This window comes from Mastomys coucha, unplaced genomic scaffold (assembly GCF_008632895.1).
Source record: "Mastomys coucha isolate ucsf_1 unplaced genomic scaffold, UCSF_Mcou_1 pScaffold14, whole genome shotgun sequence".
Taxonomy (NCBI): Eukaryota; Metazoa; Chordata; class Mammalia; order Rodentia; family Muridae; genus Mastomys; species Mastomys coucha.
The window spans coordinates 41,505,962-41,517,339 of NW_022196896.1; the positions used below are offsets into that span (position 1 = coordinate 41,505,962).

The 11,378-nt window shown below is 38.8% G+C and overlaps 1 long non-coding RNA gene across 1 annotated transcript in view; it reads left to right on the top strand.

Annotated features, from left to right (window-relative positions):
• LOC116089052 overlaps positions 1-11,050 on the top strand; it is a 27,227-nt gene extending 16,177 nt beyond the window's left edge. Inside the window, exon 3 of the long non-coding RNA XR_004118129.1 lies at positions 10,870-11,050. This is a non-coding gene — a long non-coding RNA (uncharacterized LOC116089052). The remainder of the gene's footprint in view (positions 1-10,869) is intronic.
• Positions 11,051-11,378: the final 328 nt, after the last annotated feature.

Genomic DNA, 11,378 nt, shown 5'->3' on the forward strand with positions numbered 1-11,378 from the left:
GAGAAATTTACATGTAAATAAAGAAAATATCTAATAATAAAAAATTAAAAAAAAAAAGAGAACAATGAGTCATAAAAATACCAACAAAATCAAAATATGATTCCTTCTCAATAAAGATAAAGATTATCAATCTAATAAGTAAAAATAAATAGATGTCTATTCTCAGCAGTAAAATCAAGGTATTACTACACACATTACAGACATTCAAATGTAAGCAGGTAAAGAATAGTATAGCTGACATCTTAATAACCTTGGTCACTTGGAAATGAGAATGAACTCTTTATATCATAATTTCAACTTTGGTAATAAATGGATAATCTGATTCATTCTATCTCTATTCAAAAGATTTAGACCGAAGCAAGGGCTCAGTCAGTAAAGAGTTTTGCAGGCAAGTCTACAGGCCTGAATGTGGATCCCAACATCCATGTAAACTGTCAGGCAGAGTGTTTATAATCCCAGCAGAGGGGAGAGACACCTGGGCTTGCTAGCCAGCCAGCCTAACCAAGCACATGAGCCACAGGCTTGGGGTGAGGAACTGTCTATAAATCAGTCACTCAATCAGTCAATAGATAAAATAAAGCAATGACACCTGGAGTTGACCTCTGTCCTCCATACATACACACACACACACACACACACACACACACAGAGAGAGAGAGAGAGAGAGAGAGAGAGAGAGAGAGAGAGAGAGAGAGAGAGAGAGAGAGCTTCTCCACTCTGAGGCTATGATCAAGAGAGATGGCTCAGCTGTTAAGAGCACTTGTTCTTCCAAAGGTCTTGAGTTCAGTTCCCAGCACCCACATTGAGGCTCACAAGTGTCTGTGACTGTATTTCTAGAAGACCTGCTGCCTTCTACCATTCACACAGGCAAAACACCTGTACAATAAGATAAAAATAAATGTTTTTAAATGTAAAAAAAATGAACTCATCCCGTAAACTTTCTAAAAAGAAAACTAGGTCCTCATGGTAGAAACAACACAAACCCCCAGGGGTAAAAGCAGAGAGGGCACCTTAAAAAGTATTATTCTTATGGATTTTTTTCTTCAATTAAAATCTGTTCATTCCCAGACCCTCAACACAAGAATTATTGATACATTCTTCTTTTTATATTTTCACTCCCTTTTTGACCATGGCTGTACTTCTTTATATTGTATCTTCTAGCCTCTTACTAAATATATTTGCTTTCAAATCATTTCATTTTCCAGGTTCCAAATATGTCACGTGTTTATTCAACACTGTATTCCACATTATATACATCATATCACTTGCACCTCATAAACGGAAGAGATGCTACATGCTCTGGATTTTACCAAGGAAGTCACTGACTTCATACCAGAAGATGCAAACCCAGTGTGATCTACAAGGCCACCCCTCTTCTGATATGCCACCCTGCTACTACCAGTCAAGACGAACAGACCATTCTTAGCCAGTCTGTCAGAACTGCCTTGTACCCTCTCTCCTTGGGAGTGTTTTAATTATTAATTGAACTGGAAAAACTAAGGACTTCAGAGGGAGTATTTGTCCAGCTGTTTTTACTCAGTCTGCCATGGTTTACCCTGTGGAACTTGTCAGAGAATAAGTGAAGCCCGTTTCCTTATCACTATGAACTTTCAGGGATTACTGAGAGTGGATGTTCTAACTCCACGTGTTTTTAAGTAAAACTGAGATAATTTGAAACAGACAAGAATGAGAAATCCTGCCCCTTAAAATAGGGTGGTTTCCCTCAGGAAGATGGCAAATGGCCTCCTCTGAACCTCCCCTGCCACTTGTCTGGATTTAGTATTTTACTATCATTATCCCTCCCACCTTAGAGTTGACCTTTTAGAGACACTTATAACACAGTGCTTAATGGAAAATCCCTGAAGGACAAAGCCTGGATCTTGTTCACAATCACATATGCCTAATGCCAAGCATATACTAGATCCACAATAAATATCAGTTGTATAAACAAACAGAAAGATATTTAACTCTTGGTCTAGAGATGTAGCTCAGCCATAAAGCACAAAGCCCTGATTCTATTTTCAGCATAACACACACACACAAACACACACACACAAATACATGCACGTACATGTGCACACAATGCACAACCCACACATTCACGCATGTACAATATACACAAACACAAGTGTTTGTTTAGTATTAGTACTTGTTTAGCATTTGTTGCAATTAAGAAAATTTTCAAGTTCTATGTTATTTTTGCTTGGCTGACAATTTTTTAAATTTATTTTGTTGATTGGTTCACTTAAGGTTGGGCTCTTCTGTTGTAGACTAGACTGGCCTCAAACTCTACTCTCCCAAAGTCTGGGAGTCACTACACCTGCTAGGAATACAATTTTTATTTCTATAGTATTTTCAGCCTTTAAAGGAAAACAAAATATGTATTGAAATAGTATTACCCAATGGGAATATAAGGCAAGAGGCAAATGTGATGCCTAAATAATTTCAAATTTTCCAGTCTCCACATTCAGATTCTTTAAATCCAATTTCAGAAATATCATTAATTTAACCAATATATACAAGGTACTATTATTTTAGAATGTAGACAAGAAGTTGTTGATGAGTTCTCTGTTCTTTTAGGCCAGTTATACTTCCCATGTTTAATAGCCTCATGTAACTACTGACCTGAGTTGGTGCTTATGAAAAAGACAACCAGATCTAGAGAAGAACAAGACATCAGTGGCCAGACAGAGAGGAGTGGAAGCAGGTAGAGCACCCATTGTGAGCCACATGAAAAGGGAAACGTAGAAAAGGACATGTTTCTTTTTCCTTCTTGGTCTTTAACCTTTCAGTGGGTAGCATGAGTCAGAGATCAACAAAGAGACTGGGATGGAAATGTTTCTGAAATGTGAATTCCAAATGAAAGGAGTTACTCTGTGCTCTGAGGCATACTGAACATCTTAAGCACCTTCATACATTAGTTTTTAATTTCTAGTATTTGAGGTGAGGGGAGAAAGAGAAAATTCTTCCACCACTGGCACAGAGCTACCAAGAAACTGATATCTGCAGTCATTGCATCACATGAAGATGGGAATCAGTGAAAACCTGAAGCTCATGCTGTGTCATGAGTCTGACAGTAGTTTACAATAAGGCTCAGTGTTCTGCCCTCTGCAGAATAGATGATAGACTGATTGTAGATGCTTGAGAATTTAACTCATACCATGAAAAATGTGACAAAATAAGAAACTTATCTCTTTAAAAAACAAACAAAAACATTAACCTCCAATCTGTAGGTAGCAGATTAAAGTTTGGCGTATCCTAGTATCTCATAGATTATTTCCTAGCCTAGTTCTGGGTTTATGAATCCACACCATGAAATCTAATTACCACATATGACTCCAGTTTAAGCAAATGACACAAAATTAAAGAGAGCAGGGTTTATGGAGCTTCCTGGGAACAGTGGAGCCTTTCACTGTCTCTGAGATGAGCCACCCTGTTCACAGCAAAGCTGGGCTATGATTCTAACAGGCCATGGCCAAGCAAGCATCTTCTCACCTAGCAAAGTCTACATGCAAGTCTCCTTTACCCAAAACAGAGTCCACCCAGTGAGCCAAATTAATAATGAAATACTCTAGACAACATTATGATTTGGTCCCCAGACTTCTTTAAAATGACAGTGACTTGAAAAATGCAGTAATTTTGTAAGTCCATGTGATACTTTAATGATCATTTGAAGGTCTAAATACACCCTTTCTGAAGTACAGTGAATTTCTATAGAAATAACATCTTAGCAACAATCTTTATTCAGACTAGAGATAATCAAACAGGTCAATATTTGCTCTGAACTATCCTTGTGAAACAACTGCCACAGAAGAAGTTCTCTGTTGAAACGAGGCACAAACAACAGTAAGATATTCCACTGTGTGGAAAAGATACTCTGTGTCTGAAAGCAGCAAGTATTGACTTGTGAAAAGGAGTGAAAGCTAAGAATTTCCAGTGAGCTTTTTTCAGGCATTTCAAAGTCACCAGAGGATTATAAAATGTAGCTCCAGCTTAAAAACCAGTACCAAGGCAAGTTTATTAATTTCCTTGGAGCAAGTTAATCTGCACTGCTTTGTGCACAAATTTCTTGAATTGGTTAAAAATGAGGTGAGTCTCTGCATCAGCTAAAGACCTGGTCTTGGAGAAATGTAATTTTTTTTTAATGTGGTTTCTTTTACTCTAGTTTGCACTGCCATAAAGGTCAGTTTGTTAATACTGGGGACAGCCTCCACCTCATGGCACATGTTCAATAAATGTCAGAAAATGAACAAAGAGAGGAGATAGTGGAACACTCGTGCTCCTAATAAACCAAGAAGGTAGTGGTGAGCTGAAAGTGAAATATATTCAGTAGAAAGGAGCCTTGGAGCCCATTTTTCTGGTTGAGAGATCAGAGCAAATGATTCTGAAACTTAAAATAGAAGTTGTTTTATTCTCATGGGTTCCGACATTTCAGTGGTAAGCTGAAAGTTATAAAAACTGCTACTAAATCCAAACTGCTAGCTAGCGCCATATGGAAAAAGATACTTGTGATATATCTTCTATCATGTGAGAGAGAGAGAGAGAGAGAGGGAGGGAGGGAGGGAGGGAGGGAGAGGGAGGGAGGGAGGGAGGGAGGGAGGGAGAGAGAGAGAGAGAGAGAGAGAGAGAGAGAGAGAGAGAGAGAGAGAGAGGAGAAAGTCATTGCACTTGAATTATTGCAGGGGGGGTCTTAAAATAAACACATGGTGGGAGAATGAACTATTGAGAAGCCTAGCAGACTGTAGCAGAAAGGACAAACTCAGGACTTCACAGGACCACTGACCACGCAAGCAGGTGACATTTGCCTGCTACTTAGTGACGGTTGATTGGTCTCACCAAATGTTTCTCACACTTGTCTTAGCCAACAGTCACAGTTCACATCTGTTGAGTTTGTTAGAACTGAAGAACTGGAGGCTCTATATGAACTCTAATTAGCAAGACTCAGACTTAAAACAAAAGGCTTAGACCCAAACGAAGTGGATCTCTGTGTCACTGGGTGGGAAACCTTTTGAAACTAAATGTATTTTCTTCTTCCCTTCTTTTACTAAGATAATAAATAAGAATTAAAATTTCTCAAAATCATAAAATGCAGCTGAAAATTGAGAAAGCTAGGAGGGTGAGGCATTGGTAAACCCATCTCAGAACACAGCAGGAGGTGTATGAGGTGGCTGTGCACAGGTGCACAGCCCATGGTAGTATCTGCTCTTCCTATCAGAATCCATACTAGGCAGCATTCTAAGCCACACCCTTTTTCTTATGACAAAATTACCTAGAATGTCTAAGAAGCCTTCAGATACAGTAGGGGATGACTTCCTGTTTCTCCATCAATTTTCACTACATCCAAAGAAAGCTTGTCTTCCTCATTTGTTGTTTAAGAAATAGGTCTAGAACAGTCGTCCTCAACCTGTGGGTTGAAACCTCTTTGGAGGTTGCATTCAGATATCTTGCATGTCAGATATTTACATTACAATTCACAACAGTGGCAAAGTATAGCTATGAAGTGTCAACAAAATAACTTTATGGGGTGGTCACCACAATATGAGGAATGGTATTAAAGGGTCACAGCATTAGGAAGGTTGAGAACCACTACTATAAAGAGTCCAGAGAATCCCAGCTTTGACTGCACATTTGAGTCACCTGGGAAACTTACCAAATTTCAAAGTCTAAGCCTTCTCTCAAAACTGTGTCATCATCTTGAGTTAAACCAGAAACTCAAGAAAACTCCAATCAGCCACCTGGGTTGATGCATAGTGTTAAACCAAGTTTTTCAGGCTGATACTAAGCTGGAAATAAAAGGTAAGTTTCTGTTCATGGAAAATTTCATCTAAAAGATTCCCCACAAAACCTCCTTTGGTAACATGGAAGACTAGGGCCAATATCCATAGCATAAACACATGATCATCGTGCATCAGCCGACAGCTGACTCTGGAAAAATGAGAATGACTCATCTCCTCATGCACTTATCAGCTCATATCACCTAAAACAACTTCTCGACCTATGTAGGGAGCCACGCTATACTGGCTGGAGCTGTATTTGTAATGCATTAGGTCACCAGGAAATGCTCTCTGCACAATGCTCTCCCATCCTATGCACTTGATTCCTTCCTGCACTAATGTTTGCTTTATCATTCCATATATATTGCCAGGGGATTTCTGTGATATTGTTATGTGTTCCTAATTTAAAAGTTTATTATCCAGAAGTGGCATATAGCTACCAAGGGATGATATAGGGAACAGAAAAAAATCTGTGGTGCTTTTATGTAACAAGTATAAAACTTTCCATATGACAGAAATTCAAATTCAAGCAGTCAATTCACTAAGTGGCTGAAAACAACAAATGTAATTAACTTGATTTTCTTTAAAATGTTTAAAACAAACTATACCTTTTCTAACAGTAGTATGACTTTGATACATTTACTTCATATATATATATATATATATATATATATATATATATATATATATTGCTTTGACTTCAAAAAATTATCAGGGTAGCTGTTTCTCATGGAAACTAGCAAAGAATGGGATAGTAGCATTGTACAATGTAGCAAAATAAAGGCTGAAGAGATGGCTCAGTGATGATAACATGTACTGTTCTTGTAGAAGACCTGAGTTTGATTCCCAGCAATCAGATCTGGTGGCTCCCAAGACTCACAACTGCCTGTAATTCCAGCTAAAGGGATCTGAGATCTCAAGCTTCCATGGGCACTTGTATTCCTGTGCACAGACATGCACATACACATATACATAGTTAAAAGTAATATAACAAGTCATTTTACTATATATACTATGAATATATACAATCATTATGTATCAAATAAAAGTAAATAAAATTGAAAATATAAAAATAGATGATTTGGGTCTGGAGGCATAGCATAGTGGAAGAGTACCTGCCCAGCATTCCTGTTCTTCCACCCACAATTCAAAGGAAGAATGCAAGACAATTAGAAAAAGGCAGCTTTTGCTGTGTAGGATCTACACAGAGGAAACAACAAAATGTTACTAACTGACATAACATATCAGTGGAGAGCAATATAGGAGGAAATACAAATACTAAGAAGGTTTTCATAGGAAACAATAATTTTTAAGCTCACCAAATTCTAATCAAGATTTTGCAATGTATTTTTGGACATCTGGAAATTTTCTGAAGAAAAACAGGGAAGTAAGACTAATGAGAAATTAAGACTAATGAGAAATTATTAGCTGGATAAATTAAATATGGATCTCAATTGAACAGAGTATTATGCAGACATAAGAAAAAATGTATAATCTTGTAACCAAAGCAACATCCTAGGAATTTTTAATTATAATCAATTTTAATTATAGTCATTTATAATTTAAAGAAAAAATAAGATAGGAAAGAAAATAATTGTGCATATTTACATATGTGTATTCCTGTTCATAAGGATGTGGTGTGTGTGTGTGTGTGTGTGTGTGTGTGTGTGTGTGTGTGAGAGTGCGCGCGTGCATGTGCGCGCGCATAAGGCATCTTGAGGCTATCCTCAGGTTATTCTTTTTGGCCAGCACCCTGTGGTTGAAACAGAATCTCTCTCTGGTTTGTCCACTGGCCAGACACCCACGATCCTCCTGTCTCTGCCTCACCCACACTGGGACTACAAGCTTGTGATACAACACATGGCTTTTCATATGGATGTTGAGGGAAAACTCAGACCTGCATGCTTGTGTGGTCAGTATCCTACCAATGGAACCATCTCCCCAGCCCAGAACACTAATGTTTAGTAACTGGCTAGGGAAACTCATTATTTTTTAAATCAGTTTAGACATTTGTTTTGTAGTATATAAATAGAAAAAAAGTAAATAAAATTTAAAACTGCTGAAAGAAAATTCAGATTGATATTTAGCTTTCTCCCAAATGGAAATAAAACTGTGGAGGCATAAAAAGGAGGATTTTTTTGAAGGGGTGAGAAGTGGATGACCCATTTGATGGTCTATCCATTTTAAGTATTTACATATCAAAAATTCAATCTGCTACAGGGTGGCAGGATAGTGAAAAATAAAAAATAAATAAATAAAAAGATTTTAGAGTGGATCTACCAGCAACTTTAATAATACAATAAGACATTCAAGAAAAGCAGCATGGCACCAGACGGTACTTCAACATTGTGAGTGAGACAGCACAGCATATCCCACTGGTGAACAAGGGCCACAGGATTCTGTAAAGAGGTGGAGATCACCTCTAACTGGCTTCATTTTTATGAGGACTTTTACATTTTACTTTATTATCATCTTATGTGTTCTCTAAACAAACACCCAGCCTCTATACAGTGAGATAATACTGCAGGCTCTGCTAGAGCAGAACGAATTTTAAAAGTTATTAAAAGTTTGTTGTTCATGGTCTTACACTTACCAAACATAAATTATGAAAATATATAGTGTCAAATGGTAAGGGGAAAAGCCAGTGTTATTAGTTGACAGAGGGCGATTAAGGACATGGCGTGTGGTGGTTTGAAAAAGAATGCTCCTCATAGCCTCATATATGTTAATGCTTGGTCATTAGGTAGTGGTACAGGGATTTGAAGGTGTGGCCTTGTTGGAGGAAGTGTGTCACTAGGGGTGGCCTTTTAGCTTCAAATGCTCAATCAAGGCCCAGCTCGTCTCTCCTTGCTACCTATGAATCCAGATGTAGAACTCCCAAGGTACTTCACCGCCATGTCTGCCTGCATACTGCATGTTTCCCCCATGATGACAATGAACTAAAACCTCTGAAACTATAAGCAAGTCCTAGTTAGATGTGTTTCTTATAACAGTTGCTATAGTCATGATGTCTATTCCCAGCAATAGAACATTGACTAGGACAGAAGTGGTATAAGCAGCGAAGTATTACTATGACAGGCATGACCATGCTGCTTATTGGCAGAATGTGGACTATGGGACTTCGAATTAGGAAATCTGTCAGGTGCTTTAATTGGGAGATTGATGGGCCATAATAGTAAAAGCAGAGAAGACAGTGCGCTGAGAGTGATTTGAATTGTGGGTGCCTGGCTCAAGAAGCTTCCAAGTACAATAATATCAGTCTGTGACCTAGAATTGTTCTTGTGATATTTTAGTGAGGAATGTGACTGCTTGCTGCCCTTGTCCAAAACAATATGCCTGAGTCTAAATTGAAGAGTTTTGGCTTAACATTGATGAAGATTTCAAAAGAGCTTAGTATTAACTATGTCATCTGGTTATTAAAGGCCAATCTTATGAAGATCTATGGAGCAAAATGAAAAATACAAAATGCACATTTTGAGGAGAAGAGAGGCACCAGAAGTCTAGTAGAACTAAATCTAGAACTCAGGGAGATAAACAGGGTTTCGGGGGTTTGGTTTGGTTTTTGTTTTGTTGTTCTTTCTATTTGTTTTTTTAAGAAAAAAAAAAAGCCTGATCATAAGTGGCATAAAGGGAGCAGTCACCTCAGGGTTAGCCTCCACCCAGCTAAGCTTCCAACTTGCAAAAAGCAATGTAGGAAGCCTATGGTTAGGCATTATGGCTCACAGCTTTAAGCCTAGCACTCAGGAAGTACAGACAGGTAGATCTTTGAGTTCAAGACAAGCTTCAGATACAGAGAAAGTTCCAGGACAACCAAGCTTAGGTAATGAAGGATGCAATTGAAAACAGAATGCTGATGTAAATGTGTTTGAATGAGGGAGCCATGTTCCAGCTCTAGCAAGCAGACGAACTTGGCAGCTTCAGCCACAGAATTCTGGTTTTAGAGTAAATACATAAGTTATAGAATCTCTCCCTGCAACTAACAAAAGCAGCTGAAGCCTTCGGTGTGTGGCAGGAATGTCCCTGCATTGAGGCCCAGAGAGGCCTTTGTGAGAATTTGTAAAGGTGAAGGCTGGATTGTTTTAGTGAACTCAAGATGTTGAAGATGCCCGAGTTACAGGATGCCTACCAAAGATAGCTGCTAATAGGGAGTGCAATCAGCCTGACAGGGAAGTGTGTTGCAGTCAACAAAGCTGAAAGGAGTTGGAGTTCTGAAGAGCACTTTGATATCAGACATGATGATACAGAGTTTGGAGTTTGCCAAGCTGGTTTTCCATCTTGCTTTGGTACACTATTTCCTTGCTATAGTCCCTTTCCTCCATTTTAGAATGGGAATGAATAGTCTGTGGCATTTTATGTTAGAAGTATGTGATCTGCTTTTTAATTTTTATTTTACAGGGCATTACAGTTAAGCGATTGCCATGAACCTCAGAAGAGACTTTGGATTGTCAACTTTTAAACAGGATTGAGATTGTTACAGACTATGGGTACTTTTGAAGTTGGACTGAATGCAGTTTTGCATTCTGATATGGCTACATGCCTCTGGTATCCAAGGAGTGAAATGTGATGGTTTGAACAAGAATAGGCTCATGGATCTGAATTCTTGGAAATTCAGGAGTAGTGCTACTTGACAGGGATTAGGAGACGTGGCCTTGTTGGAACTGTCACTTAGGGTAGATGTTGGGGTTTCAGATGCTCAAGCCTAGTGCCCCTCTCCTCTTGCTGCCTGTAGATCCATATGTAGAACTCTCAACTACTTCTCTAGCACCACATCTGCTTGTATGTCAGTATGCTTCAGGCCATGATGATAATGGACTAAGCCTCTGAAACTATAAGCAATCCCTAACTGAATGCTTTCCCTTATAAGAGTTGCTTTAGGCATGGAGTTTCTTCACAGCAATAAGACATTGACTAAGGTATAGAGGTATGAGGTAGATGGAAACTGAAAGTTGTAGTAGTCTATGAGACTAGAAATAGAGGAGCTATCTCAACGAAATAGGGGAGACAAGGGACCTTGCAGGCAACGCAGCAAATGAAGAAAAACTTTAGAACCTTGATGAATGCAATAGACTTGAATGCTTTCCTCTCCCTTTGAAAGTCTGTTTCAGATATAATGCTACCCAGATGTGAGTAGTGTGGAACTGGAAGGCCTCCACAGGGTCTGTGAGTTAAAGCACAATCTTCAGTCAGGGGTGCTATGAAGAGGAAGAGGAGGAGGACGATGACCTTAAAGATGTGGAGCCTATTAATAAAAAATGAGGTTGTGGTAAGCCCAAAGTGAGTACTGAGACCCTGACTGCTTCTTGTAGGACCCTGGTGACCTGCTAGCCAAAAATAAAAATACCGAGACCCTTTAATCCCTCAAAGCTTAGGCTTTTGCTGGGCAGACTCTCAACTAGCTCATTTAAGTTACCCTGACCACCTCGCTCTGTCCTACCATGTGTCTAGCTATTACTTCCAGGCCTGTAATTACTTCTCTTTCCCCTCATGTCTCTTGGAAAAAAGAACCTTCCTCTTTCTTCTTCCCAGAGTTCCTTTCTCTGCCCAGAAGTCCCACCTTCCACTTCCTGTCCTAGCTATTGGTCGTCAGCTCTTTTTTTTTTTTTT